This window comes from Arachis ipaensis, chromosome B6 (genome assembly GCF_059453495.1).
Source record: "Arachis ipaensis isolate K30076 ecotype BB chromosome B6, ASM5945349v1, whole genome shotgun sequence".
Taxonomy (NCBI): Eukaryota; Viridiplantae; Streptophyta; class Magnoliopsida; order Fabales; family Fabaceae; genus Arachis; species Arachis ipaensis.
This window is the reverse complement of record NC_142441.1, coordinates 107097017-107110998: the sequence shown is the minus strand read 5'-3', so window position 1 is coordinate 107110998 and position 13982 is coordinate 107097017. Positions and strand designations below refer to the sequence as shown.

Below are 13982 nucleotides of genomic sequence, written 5' to 3'. Positions count from 1 at the left end.
CGGGCTATCATGATCCATAGAATCATGATTGGAGAGGAAGTAGAAGTTCATGAGGTTATATCCCTAGAACTCTACAAGGTGGCGGACAAGTCCTCTACTTTGTCAAGGTTAGCCTTCCCTCATCTTATTTGTCACCTTTGCAATTCAGCTGGAATTGACATAGAGGAAGACATCCTCATTGATGAGGACAAGCCCATCACTAAGAAAAGGATGGAGCAAACAAGAGATCCCACTCATGGACAAGAGCATGAGGAAATTCCTCATCATGAAATCCCTGAGATACCTCAAGGGATGCATTTTCCTCCACAAAACTATTGGGAGCAAATCAACACCTCCCTAGGAGAATTAAGTTCCAACATGGGACAACTAAGGGTGGAGCACCAAGAGCATTCTATCCTCCTCCATGAAATTAGAGAAGACTAAAGAGTTATGAGAGAGGAGCAACAAAGGCAAGGAAGAGATATTGAGGAGCTCAAGCACTCCATAAGATCTTCAAGAGGAAGAACAAGCCGCCATCACTAAGGTGGACCCGTTCTTTAATTTCCTTGTTCTTTATTTTCTGTTTTTTGAATTTTTATGCTTTATGTTTATTTATGTTTGTGTCTTTATTACATGATCACTAGTGTCTAAGTGTCTATGCCTTAAAGCTATGAAAATGAATCCATCACCTTTCTTAAATGGAAAATGTTTTTAATTGAAAAAGAAAAAGAAATACATGAATTTCAAATTTTAAAACAGTTTAGATATTTTGATGTGGTAGCAATACTTTTGTTTTTCTGAATGAATGCTTGAACAGTGCATATTTTTGAATTTGATTGTTTATGAATGTTAAAACTGTTGGCTCTTGAAAGAATGATAGAAAAGGAGAAATGTTATTTGATAATCTGAAAAATCATAAAATTGATTCTTGAAGCAAGAAAAAGTAGTGAAAAGCTTGCGAAAAAAAAAAAGAAAGAAAGAAAGAAAAAGAAAAAAGCAAGCAGAAAAAGCCAATAGCACTTTAAACCAAAAGGCAAGGGTAAAATAAAAAGGGATCCAAGGCTTTGAGCATCAGTGGATAGGAGGGCCCACAGGAATAAAATCCTGGCCTAAGCGGCTAAACCAAGCTATCCCTAACCATGTGCTTATGGCGTGAAGGTGTCAAGTGAAAACTTGAGACTGAGCCGTTAAAGTCGTGGTCCAAAAGCAAAAAGAGTGTGCTTAAGAGCTCTGGACACCTCTAATTGGGGACTCTAGCAAAGCTGAGTCACAATCTGAAAAGGTTCACCCAGTTATGTGTCTGTGGCATTTATGTATCCGGTGGTAATACTGGAAAACAAAATGCTTTGGGTCACGGCCAAGACTCATAAAGTAACTGTGTTCAAGAATCAACATACTGAACTAGGAGAATCAATAACACCATCTGAATTATGAGTTTCTATAGATGCCAATCATTCTGAACTTCAAAAGGATAAAGTGAGATGCCGAAATTGTTCAGAAGCAGAAAGCTAATAGCCCCGCTCATCTAATTAAAACTGATCTTCATAGATGTTTTCAGATTTCATTGTGTATTCTATTCTTTTTATCCTATTTGATTTTCAGTTGCTTGGGGACAAGCAACAATTTAAGTTTGGTGTTGTGATGAGCGGATAATTTATACGCATTTTGGCATTGTTTTTAGTATGTTTTTAGTATATTTTAGTTAGTTTTTATTATATTTTAGTTTTTTAATAAAAATCAAATTTCTAGACTTTACTATGAGTTTGTGTATTTTTCTGTGATTTCAGGTATTTTCTGGCTGAAATTGAGGGACCTAAGCAAAAATATAATTCAGAGGCTGAAAAAGGACTGCAGATGCTGTTGGATTCTGACCTCCCTGCTCTCAATTGCGTTGGAAAGTAGACATCCTGGGCTTTCCAGCAATATATAATAGTCCATACTTTGCTGAAGATTTGATGGCCCAAACCGGCGTTCAAAGTCAGCATAGAAATTCTGGCGTCAAAATGCCAGAACTGGCATAAAAGCTGGAGTTAAACGCCTAAACTGGCACAAAAGCTAGCGTTTAACTCCAAGAAAAGTCTCTACACGTGAAAATTTCAATACTCAGCCCAAGCACACACCAAGTGGGCTCGGAAGTGGATTTCTGCATCATTTACTCATTTCTGTAAACCCTAGGTTACTAGTTCTCTATAAATAGGACCTTTTGCTATTGTATTTACAGACTTTTGATCTTTGATTAGTCTTATGCTATCTTAGACCTTTATGAGGACTGGCCATTCGGCCATGCCTAGACCTTGTTCTTATGTATTTTCAACGGTGGAGTTTCTACACACCATAGATTAAGGTGAGGAGCTCTGCTGTTCTTCATGAATTAATGTAAAGTACTACTGTTTTTCTATTCAATTCATGCCTACTTCTTCTCTAAGATATACACTCATTCTTAACTTGATGAATGTGATGATCTGTGACACTCATCATCATTCTCACCTATGAACGCGTGCCTGACAACCACTTCCGTTCTACATGCAATCAAGCTTGAATGTGTATCTCTTGGGTTTCTAATCTAAGAATAGAACCTTCGTGGTATAGGCTAGAATTATTGGCGGCCATTCCTAAGGTCCGGAAAGTCTAAACCTTGTCTGTGGTATTCCGAGTAGGATCTGGGAAGGGATGACTGTGACGAGCTTGAAACTCGCAAGTGTTGGGCGTGTGACAGACGCAAAAGGATCAATGGATCCTATTCCGATATGATCGAGAACCGACAGATGATTAGCCGTGCGGTGACAGCGCATTTGGAACATTTTCACTGAGAGGACAGGAAGTAGCCATTGACAACGGTGATGCCCAATATAAAGCTTGCCATGGAAAGGAGTATGAATGATTGGAAGAAGGCAATAGGAAAGCAGAGGATCAAAAGGAACAAAGCATCTTCATATGCTTATCTGAAATTCCTACCAATGAATTACATAAGTATCTCTATCTTTATTTTATGTTTTATTCATCTTTCAATTATCAATCCTCCATAACCATTTGAATCTGCCTGACTGAGATTTACAAGATGACCATAGCTTGCTTCAAGCCGACAGTCTCCGTGGGATCGACCCTTACTCACATAAGGTTTATTACTTGGACGACCCAGTGCACTTGCTGGTTAGTTGTGTGAAGTTGTGATAAAGAATTGAGATTACAATTGTGCGTACCAAGCTGTTGGCGCCATTGATGATCATAATTTCGTGCACCAGATTCCATAATTTTCTTCTCCTCTCTTTTTATATGAGCAGGAGCAAGGACAAAGGCATTCTTGTTGAAGCTGATCCTGAACCTTAAAGGACCTTGAAGAGAAAGCTAAGAGAAGCTAAAGTACAACTCTCTGTAGAGGACCTAATAGAACCTTTCAAACAAGAAGAAGCCATGGCAGCCGAAAACAATAACAATGCCAACAATGCAAGGAAGGTGCTTGGTGACTTTACTGCACCTACTCCTGACTTCTATGGGAGAAGCATCTCAATCCCTGCCATTGGAGCAAACAACTTTGAGCTTAAGCCTCAATTAGTTTCTCTAATGCAACAGAATTGCAAGTTTCATGGACTTCCATTAGAAGATCCTCATCAATTCTTAGCAGAATTCTTGCAAATCTGTGACACTATCAAGACCAATGGGGTTGATCCCGAGGTCTACAAGCTTATACTTTTTCCCTTTGCTGTAAGAGATAGAGCTAGAACATGGTTGGATTCACAACCTAAAGAAAGCCTGAACTCTTGGGAAAAGCTAGTCAATGCCTTCTTAGCAAAGTTCTTTCCACCTCAAAAATTGAGCAAGCTTAGAGTGGAAGTCCAAACCTTCAGACAGAAGGAAGGTGAATCCCTCTATGAAGCTTGGGAAAGATACAAGTAATTGATCAGAAGGTGTCCTTCTGACATGCTTTCAGAATGGAGCATCACAGGTATCTTCTATGATGGTCTGTCTGAACTGTCCAAGATGTCATTGGACAGCTCTGCTGGAGGATCTCTTCATCTGAAGAAGACGCCTGCAAAAGCTCAAGAACTCATTGAAATGGTTGCAAATAACCAATTCATGTACACTTCTGAAAGGAATCCTGTGAATAATGGGACAAACAGAAGAAACGAGTTCTTAAAATTGATACTCTGAATGCGATATTGGCTCAGAACAAAATATTGACTCAACAAATCAATATGATTTATCAGTCTGTCTGGAATGCAAGCAGCAACAGGCAGTACCAAAGAAGCTTCATCTGAAGAAGAAGCTTATGATCCTGAGAACCCAGCAATGGAAGAGGTGAATTACATGGGAGAACCCTATGGAAGCACCTATAATCCTTCATGGAGAAATCATCCAAACCTCTCATGGAAGGATCAACAGAGGCCTCAACAAGGCTTCAACAACAATAATGGTGGAAGAAATAGGTTTAGCAATAGCAAGTCTTTTCCATCATCTTCTCAGCAACAGACAGAGAAATCTAAGCAGAGCCACTCTGACTTAGCAACTGTAGTCTCTGATCTAATTAAAACCACTCAAAGTTTCATGACTGAAACAAGGTCCTCCATTAGAAATTTGGAGGCAAAAGTGGTCCAGCTGAGTAAGAAAGTTACTGAACTCCCTCCTAGTACTCTTCCAAGCAATACAGAAGAGAATTCAAAAGGAGAGTGTAAGGCCATCAACATAACCCACACGGCCGAACCTGGAGAGGAGGAAGAGGCAGTGATCTCCACTGAGGAAGACCTCAATGGACGTCCACTGGCCTCCAAGGAGTTCCCTAATGAGGAACCATGGGAATCTGAGGCTCACACTGAGACTATAGAGATTCCATTGAATTTACTTTTGCCATTCATGAGCTCTTATGAGTATTTTTCCTCTGAAGAGGATGAAGATGTTACTGAAGAACAAGTTGCTAAGTACCTTGGAGCAATCATGAAGCTAAATGCCAAGCTATTTGGTAATGAGACTTGGGAGGATGAACCCCTGATAAACCACTATTTTACGGTTTATCTTATGCTTAATTCAGTGGTTTTTATCAACTCTTTACCCATTTATTCATACTAATCGCATGTTTTATATTTTCCTTCCTGATTTTGTGCTATGATTGAAAACATGCTTCTCTGGCTTTAAATTACCAAATATTAATCCTCTCTTATTACCATTAGATGCCTTGATATGTGTGTTAAGTGTTTTTAGAGATTACAGGGCAGGAATGGCTTGGAGGATGGAAAGGAAGCATGCAAAAGTGGAAGGAATACAAGAAACTGAAGGAACTGCTAAAGCTGTCCAGCCTGACCTCTTGGTACTAAATCGACTATAACTTGAGCTACAGAGGTCCAAATGAGATGGTTTTAGTTGCGTTGGAAAGCTAACGTCCGGGGCTTCACAACGATATATAATTTGCCATAGCTGTTTCGAAGTTAGGCGATGCGAACGCGTGAATGACGTGCCCGCGTCGCATCTGCGAATTGCAATCCGCGCGAACGCGTGGATGACGCCTCCGCGTCACTTTCCCGCGACCTGAACGTAACAAAAATTGCAGGGGGCAATTTCTGGGCTATTTTTGACCCAGTTTTCAGCCCAGAACATACAGATTAGAGGCTATAAAGTGGGAGAATTCATCCATTCATAATCATGCTCTCATAATTCACAATTTTAGTTTTAGATGTAGTTTTTAGAGAGAGAGGTTCTCTCCTCTCTCTTAGGATTAGGATTAAGATTAGGATTTCAACTTTATTATTTCAACTTACAACTTCAATCACAGGTTCAATATTCCTTTTATTTAGTTTTCCAATTAATTTATGAATATTCATGTTAGATTTGATTTCTTTTATTAATGCAATTTGAGGTATTTTCAGATTTAATTTTGCTTTGCTTTATTTACATGAATGCTTTTAATTTAATTTAGAATTCTCCCTTTTGGCTTTGGTTAAGTAATTGGTAACGCTTGAGCTGTCAAATAAAGCAGTGGTTGAAATTGGGAGTTGCTCTAATAACTCTAGTCTCTCCATAGGAATTGACTAGGACCTGAGGATTAAGCTAATTAATCCACTTGATTTACCTTCATAGTTAGAGGTTAACAAAGTGGGATTAAAATCCAATTCTCATCACAATTGATAAGGATAGGACTTCCAGTTCTTATACCTTGCCAAGAGTTTTATTATCTATTTAAATTAATACAATTTACTTTCTTGCCATTTACTATTCTCGCTTTTTATCTTATACATTAAAAACCCCCAATTTACAAACTCACAACCAATAATAAGAACACCTCCCTGCAATTCCTTGAGAAGACGACCCGAGGTTTAAATACTCGGTTATCAATTTTAAAAGGGGTTTGTTACTTGTGACAACCAAAACGTTTGTATGAAAGGACTTTTGTTGGTTTAGAAACTATACTTGCAACGAGGATTTATCTGCAAATTTCTAGACCACACAAAAGTTTTCTCTTCAACCCCCTTACTCACCAAAGAACTGGATGACTTGACTAGGCAGAAATTACCTCTGAAGAGACAAGATCCTGGAAAGTTCTCAATACCTTGTACCATAGGCACCATGACCTTTGAGAAGGCTCTGTGTGACCTAGGGTCAAGCATAAACCTCATGCCTCTCTCTGTAATGGAGAAGCTAGGGATCTTTGAGGTACAAGCTACAAGAATCTCACTAGAGATGGTAGACAATTCAAGAAAAGAGGCTTATGGACTTGTAGAGGATGTCTTGGTAAAGGTTGAAGACCACTACATCCCTGCTGATTTCATAATCCTAGACACTGGGAAGTGTATGGATGAATCCATCATCCTTGGCAGACCCTTCCTAGCCACAGCAAGAGCTGTGATTGATGTTGACAGAGGAGAATTGATCCTTCAAGTGAATGAGGACTCTCTTGTGTTTAAAGCTCAAGGATCTCCCTCTGTAACCATGGAGAGGAAGCATGAAAAGCTTCTCTCAATGCAGAGTCAAACAAAATCCCTACATTCAAACTCTAAGTTTGGTGTTGAGAGGCCATCATCATGCTCTGAGTATCTGTGAGGCTCCATGAGAGCCCACTGTCAAGCTACTGACATTAAAAAAGCGCTTGTTGGGATGCAACCCAATTTTACTTATCTATGTTAAAATTCTATTTTCCATTGTTATTTTATATTTTCTATAGGTTGATGATCATATGAAGTCACAAAAACAATTGAAAAAGCAAAAACAAATTGAAAAACAGAATGAAAAACAGCACACCCTAGAGGAGAAGGCAACTGGCGTTTAAACGCCAGAAAAGGGCAAGAAGCTAGCGTTAAACGCCAGAAAGGGGCAGCAACCTGGCGTTTAACGCCAGGATTGGCAGCAGAGGGCATTTTGCACACCTAATTGGTGCAGGAATGAGAAATCCTTGACACCTCAGGATCTGTGGACCCCACAGGACCCCCACCAACCTCAACCCACTCTCTCTCTTCTTCACACCTTTCCATAATGTCCTTCCCCAAATACCCTTCACCAATCCACATCCATCCATCATAAAACCCCACCTACCTCACCATTCAAATTCAAACCACTTTCCCTTCCAAACCCCCCTCCACTCCTATATAAACCCATCTTTACTCCTTCATTTTCACACATCTTAAACACTACTTCACCCCCTTGGCCGAAACACTACCCCCTTCATCTCCTCTATTTCTTCTTCCTCTACTCTCTTCTTTCTTCTTTTTGCTTGGGGACAAGCAAACCTTCTAAGTTTGGTGTGGTAAAAGCTAAAGCTTTTTATTTTTCCATAACCATTTATGGTACCTAAGGCCGGAGAAACCTCTAGAAAGAGGAAAGGGAAGGCAAAAGCTTCCACCTCCGAGTCATGGGAGATGGAGAGATTCATCTCAAAGGTGCATCAAGACCACTTCTATGATGTTGTGGCCAAGAAGAAGGTGATCCCCGAGGTCCCTTTCAAGCTCAAAAAGGGTGAATATCCGGAGATCCGACATGAGATTCGAAGAAGAGGTTGGGAAGTTCTCACCAACCCCATTCAACAAGTTAGAATCTTAATGGTTCAAGAGTTCTATGCCAATGCATGGATCACCAAGAACCATGATCAAAGTGTGAACCCAGACCCAAAGAATTGGCTTACAATGGTTTGGGGGAAATACTTAGATTTCAGTCCGGAAAATGTAAGGTTGGCATTCAACTTGCCAATGATGCAAGGAGATGCACACCCCTATACTAGAAGGGTCAATTTTGATCAAAGGTTGGACCAAGTCCTCATAGACATTTGTGAAGAGGGCGCTCAATGGAAAAGAGATTCAAGAGGGAAGCCGGTCCAACTAAGAAGGCATGACCTCAAGCCTGTGGCTAGGGGATGGTTGCAGTTCATCCAACGCTCAATCATTCCCACTAGCAACCGGTCTGAAGTTACTATAGACCGGGCTATCATGATCCATAGCATCATGATTGGAGAGGAAGTAGAAGTTCACGAGGTTATATCCCTAGAACTCTACAAGGTGGCAGACAAGTCTTCTACTTTGGCAATGTTAGCCTTCCCTCATCTCATTTGTCATCTCTGTAATTCAGCAGGAATTGACATAGAGGAAGACATCCTCATTAATGAGGACAAGCCCATTACTAAGAAAAGGATGGAGCAAACAAGAGATCTTACTCATGGACAAGAACATGAGGAAATTCCTCATCATGAAATCCCTGAGCTGACTCAAGGGATGCATTTTCCTCCACAAAACTATTGGGAGCAAATTAACACCTCCCTAGGAGAATTAAGTTCCAATATGGGACAACTAAGGGTGGAGCACCAAGAACATTCCATCCTCCTTCATGAAATTAGAGAAGATCAAAGAGTCATGAGAGAGGAGCAACAAAGGCAAGGAAGAGACATTGAGGAGCTCAAGCACTCCATAAGATCTTCAAAAGGAAGAACTAGTCGCCATCACTAAGGTGGACACGTTCTTTAATTTCCTTGTTCTTTTTTTCGAATTTTTATGCTTTATGATTATCTATGTTTGTGATTTTATTACATGATCATTAGTGTCTTAATTTCTATGCCTTAAAGCTATGAATATGAATCCATCACCTTTCTTAAATGAAAAATGGTTTTGATTGCAAAAGAAAAAGAAGTACATAAATTTCGAATTTTAAAAGAGATTAATTATTTTGATGTGGTGGCAATACTTTCTGTCTTTCTGAATGAATGCTTGAACAGTGCATATTCTTGAAATAATAATGAAAAAAGAGAAATTTTATTGATGATCTGAAAAATCATAAAAATGATTCTTGAAGCAAGAAAAAGCAGTGAATAAAAAAGCTTGCAGAAAAAAATATATGCGAAAAAAAATGCGAAAAAAAAGAAAAAGCAAGCAGAAAAAGCCAATAGCCCTTTAAACCAAAAGGCAAGGGTGAAATAAAAAAGGATCCAAGGCTTTGAGCATCAGTGGATAGGAGGGCCCACAGGAATAAAATCCTGGCCTAAGCGGCTAAACCAAGCTGTCCCTAACCATGTGCTTGTGGCGTGAAGGTGTCAAGTGAAAACTTGAGACTGAGCGGTTAAAGTCGTGGTCCAAAGCAAAAAGAGTGTGCTTAAGAGCTCTGGACACCTCTAATTGAGGACTCTAGCAAAGCTGAGTCACAATCTGAAAAGGTTCACCCAGTTATGTGTTTGTGGCATTTATGTATCCGGTGGTAATACTGGAAAACAAAATGCTTAGGGTTACGGCCAAGACTCATAAAGTAGCTATGTTCAAGAATCAACATACTGAACTAGGAGAATCAATAACACTATCTGAATTCTGAGCTCCTATAGACACCAATCATTCTGAACTTCAAAGGATAAAGTGAGATGCCAAAACTTTTCAGAAGCAAAAAGCTAATAGCCCCGCTCATCTAATTAAGACTGATCTTCATAGATGTTTTTGGAATTCATTGTATATTCTATTCTTTTTATCCTATTTTATTTTCAGTTGCTTGGGGACAAGCAACAATTTAAGTTTAGTGTTGTGATGAGCGGATAAATTATACGCTTTTTAGCATTGTTTTTAGTATGTTTTTAGTATATTTTAGTTAGTTTTTATTATGTTTTTATTAGTTTTTAAATAAAAATCACATTTCTGGACTTTACTATGAGTTTGTGTGTTTTTCTATGATTTCAGGTATTTTCTGGCTGAAATTGAGGGACCTGAGCAAAAATCTAATTCAGAGGCTGAAAAAGGACTGTAGATGCTGTTGGATTCTAACCTCCCTGCACTCAAAGTGGATTTTTTGGAGCTATAGAAGCCCAATTGGTGTGATCTCAATTGCGTTGGAAGGTAGACATCCTGGGCTTTCCAGAAATATATAATAGTCCATACTTTGCCCGTGATTTGATGGCCCAAACTGGCGTTCCAAGTCAGCATAGAAATTCTGGCGTCAAAACGCCAGAACTGGCATAAAAGCTGGAGTTAAACACCCAAACTGGCACAAAAGCTGGCGTTTAACTCCAAGAAAAGTCTTTACTCATGAAAGCTTTAATACTCAGTCCAAGCACACACTAAGTGGGCCCGAAAGTGGATTTTGCATCATTTACTCATTTCTGTAAACCCCAGGTTACTAGTTTTCTACAAATAGGACCTTTTACTATTGTATTTGGATCTTCTTTGGACGTTTAGTCCTTAGACCTTTGAGGCTGGCCATTCGGCCATGCTTAGACTATTTTCACTTATGTATTTTCAACGGTGGAGTTTTTACACACCATAGATTAAGGTGTGGAGCTCTGCTGTTCCTCATGAATTAATGCAAAGTACTATTGTTTTTCTATTCAACTCAAGCCTATTTCTGTTCTAAGATATCCATTCGTTCTTCAACATGATGAATGTGATGATCCGTGACACTCATCATCATTCTCACCTATGAACGCGTGCCTGACAACCACTTCCGTTCTACATCCAATCAAGCTTGAATGTGTATCTCTTGGGTTTCTAATCTAAGATTAGAACCTTCGTGGTATAGGCTAGAATCATTGGCTGTCATTCTTGAGATCCGGAAAGTCTAAACCTTGTCTGTGGTATTCCGAGTAGGATCTGGGAAGGGATGACTGTGACGAGCTTCAAACTAGTAAGTGTTGGGCGTAGTGACAGACGCAAAAGGATCAATGGATCCTATTCCAACATGATCGAGAATCAACAGCTGATTAGCCGTGTGGTGACAGCGCATTTGGACTATTTTCACTGAGAGGACGGGAAGTAGCCATTGACAACGGTGATTCCCAACATAAAGCTTGCAATGGAAAGGAGTATGAATGATTGGATGAAGGCAATAGGAAAGCAGAGGTTCAGAAGGAACAAAGCATCTCCATACGCTTATTTGAAATTCCTACCAATGAATTACATAAGTATCTCTATCTTATTTTATGTTTTATTCATATTTTAATTATCAATTCTCCATAACCATTTGAATCTGCCTGACTGAGATTTATAAGATGACCATAGCTTGCTTTAAGCCGACAATCTCCGTGGGATCGACCCTTACTCACGTAAGGTTTATTACTTGGATGACCCAGTGCACTTGCTAGTTACTTGTGCGGAGTTGTGATAAAGAGTTGAGATTACAATTGTGCGTACCAAGTTGTTAGCGCCATTGATGATCACAATTTCGTGCACCAGTCTGTAATCTATGGATTGAACAAATATCTTCATTCTTTCTTTCTAGTAACTGTAGTTCTTTCCATTGAAGAATGGAGGTCTGTTGCTTGACTGCCCTTCTGTCAGAGTATAGGCAACCATATTTGAGTCGCTGTTAGCGGCCATCAGGATCTTTTCTCCAAGCTGCAAAGCTTGATCTCTTTGAGACCAAGCTCTGATACCAATTGATGGTAATCAGTGGATAAGAGAAGGGGGGTTGAATCTTAGTCCCTTTTTTTGCTGAGAATTACTTTCTGCCTTTTAAGATAGCTTCAGGAGATATTTCTGTTTTTGTCTCGTAACTAGTCAAGAGACATTTTCTTTTTGTCTCATAACCAATTAGGAGATATTTTTCAATTTTGTCTCCTACGCAACAGAATCAAAAATGGAGTAGAAGAGAAAGAGAGAATCACATCCAGAAGTATCATGGTTTAGTTGCTAAGTGCAATGCAGCCTACATCCAGTCTCCATCACAATAGTGATAGAATTTCACTATAATCAACTGATTACATACACCAATTCTTCCCTAGGAACTACCCATTCCTATATGGGACAAGTCCAGAATCTATCCCCAAAACTGAACTTGACTTGGTCACCTACCAAGCTTTCAACCGCAAAGTGCTAACCCAACTTGCAAGGAAATCCCCGCAGGATCATGAAACACAACACAGATGTACAAAGGAACTCTTAGACATCTATGGCTTTTTCTTTAATTTTACACACTCTGCCTTTTTCTTCTCACTGGCTTTTTCTTACAAACCTCACTCTGTTTGCCTTTTTCACCATGAGACTCAGACAGACAAAACTAAAGAAAAGAATACAAAATATAACACATTGAAGGTGAATAACATCTGTTAGCTTGGGTAGCTATGAGAACTCTGTGCTTACTCTCCTTGTCTCAACCCTTGGCTGTTCACCCTTATTATAGAAGGGGAAGCTTCCAAGGTTAAAACCGGTTCAACCAAGCCACCAACATCTTCTCTATCAAACAAAACCAATTTGGACAGAGAGAAGAGAGAGGAAAACCAAAAGCAAATCAACATGCTGATGCACTGAAACTTGTCTCTTAACAAATCTCCCTCGGCAAGTATACCGAATTGTCGTCAAGTAAAAACTCACAATAGAGTGAGGTCGAATCCCACAGGGATTGATTGGTCAAGCAACTTTAATTGGAGGAATGTTCTAGTTGAGCTAAGCAGAATTTGATATGAGAATTGCAGGAAATTTAATGGCGGGAAAGTAAATGGCAGAAAATGTAAATGCTGGAAATAAAGAGCTGAATATAAATGACGGAAAGTAAATTGCAGAATCTTAAATGGGGAAAGGGAGTTCAGCATGAAAGTAAATGGCAGAAACTAAAGAGAATGGGTAAGATCAGAAATGGGGAATTCATTGGGCTTAGGAGATGTTGCGTTCTCCGGATCAAGTTCATTTTCATCTCTTCCTCAATCAATGCATTCATTGATCTCCTTGCAATCTTAAGTGATTGAATTCCAATTACTTGGTAACTCAATCTCTCAAATCTTGATCAATAGCCAATTCCTTGGTCTAATTGCTCATGAGAAGAGATGAGGTGCGGTCACTGATTATACCACATGTATTTCCAAATCAAAGTATTGGGAGAATTATATGTCACCATATCCGCCCAAACCCCAATTTGGTCCAACATGAGAAAGCATTTCTAGCATGATCTCTTCATTCCTCTTCCAATGTTTAGAAGAGATCCAAGTATGAATAGTTTCTTTTCCAAGACAACTATCCAATTGGATGAAGATTGAAAGCTTTCAAGTAAAATCAAGAGAAAAGAAAGAAGAAGAATAATGAAAATTATTATTGATCTATCAAATTACAACAGAGCTCCCTAACCCAATGAAAGGGGTTTAGTTGTTCATGGCTCTGGGAATGGAAAACAAAGATGGAGAGTACATTCTGAAGTAAAACTAGAAGTTGCAGAGAAAGTAAAATTATACAGAGAGTAGTCCTCCCAATCCAAAAACTTTCTCTCTAGTTCAAAACTACCCCTATATATACTACTCTTCTGATCTTCCAGTTGGCTCTTCAAGTCTTGGATATGGGCCTTTGGATCTTGAGTTGAAGCAGTTTGGAATCTTCAGTGGGCTCAGCTTTACTTGCAAAGAAAGTGTGAAGTAGGCATGGACTTTGGCTAGGACGTTAGTGGCGTTAAAGTTAAGTGAAAATGTGGGTTCGAGAACGTTAGTGACAATCACCTTTTGCACTAACGTTCCTAGCCCAAGATGAGTTACGTTAACTTCAACGTTAGTGGCACTAACGTGACCACTAACGTTGCCTCTTGATCCATCGCGAGCGTTATTGGCGTTTACCTCTGCCAATAACATTGCCCTTGGCCCCTTC

General features: G+C 39.4%; 1 non-coding gene across 1 annotated transcript; it reads right to left on the bottom strand.

The window, feature by feature from the left end:
* Positions 1 to 3795: 3795 nt before the first annotated feature.
* LOC148562215 (small nucleolar RNA R71) lies at positions 3796 to 3903 on the bottom strand. The gene has a single exon (XR_015887554.1). It is a non-coding gene; the product is annotated as a small nucleolar RNA R71 (small nucleolar RNA).
* Between the last annotated feature and the right edge of the window lie 10079 nt (positions 3904 to 13982).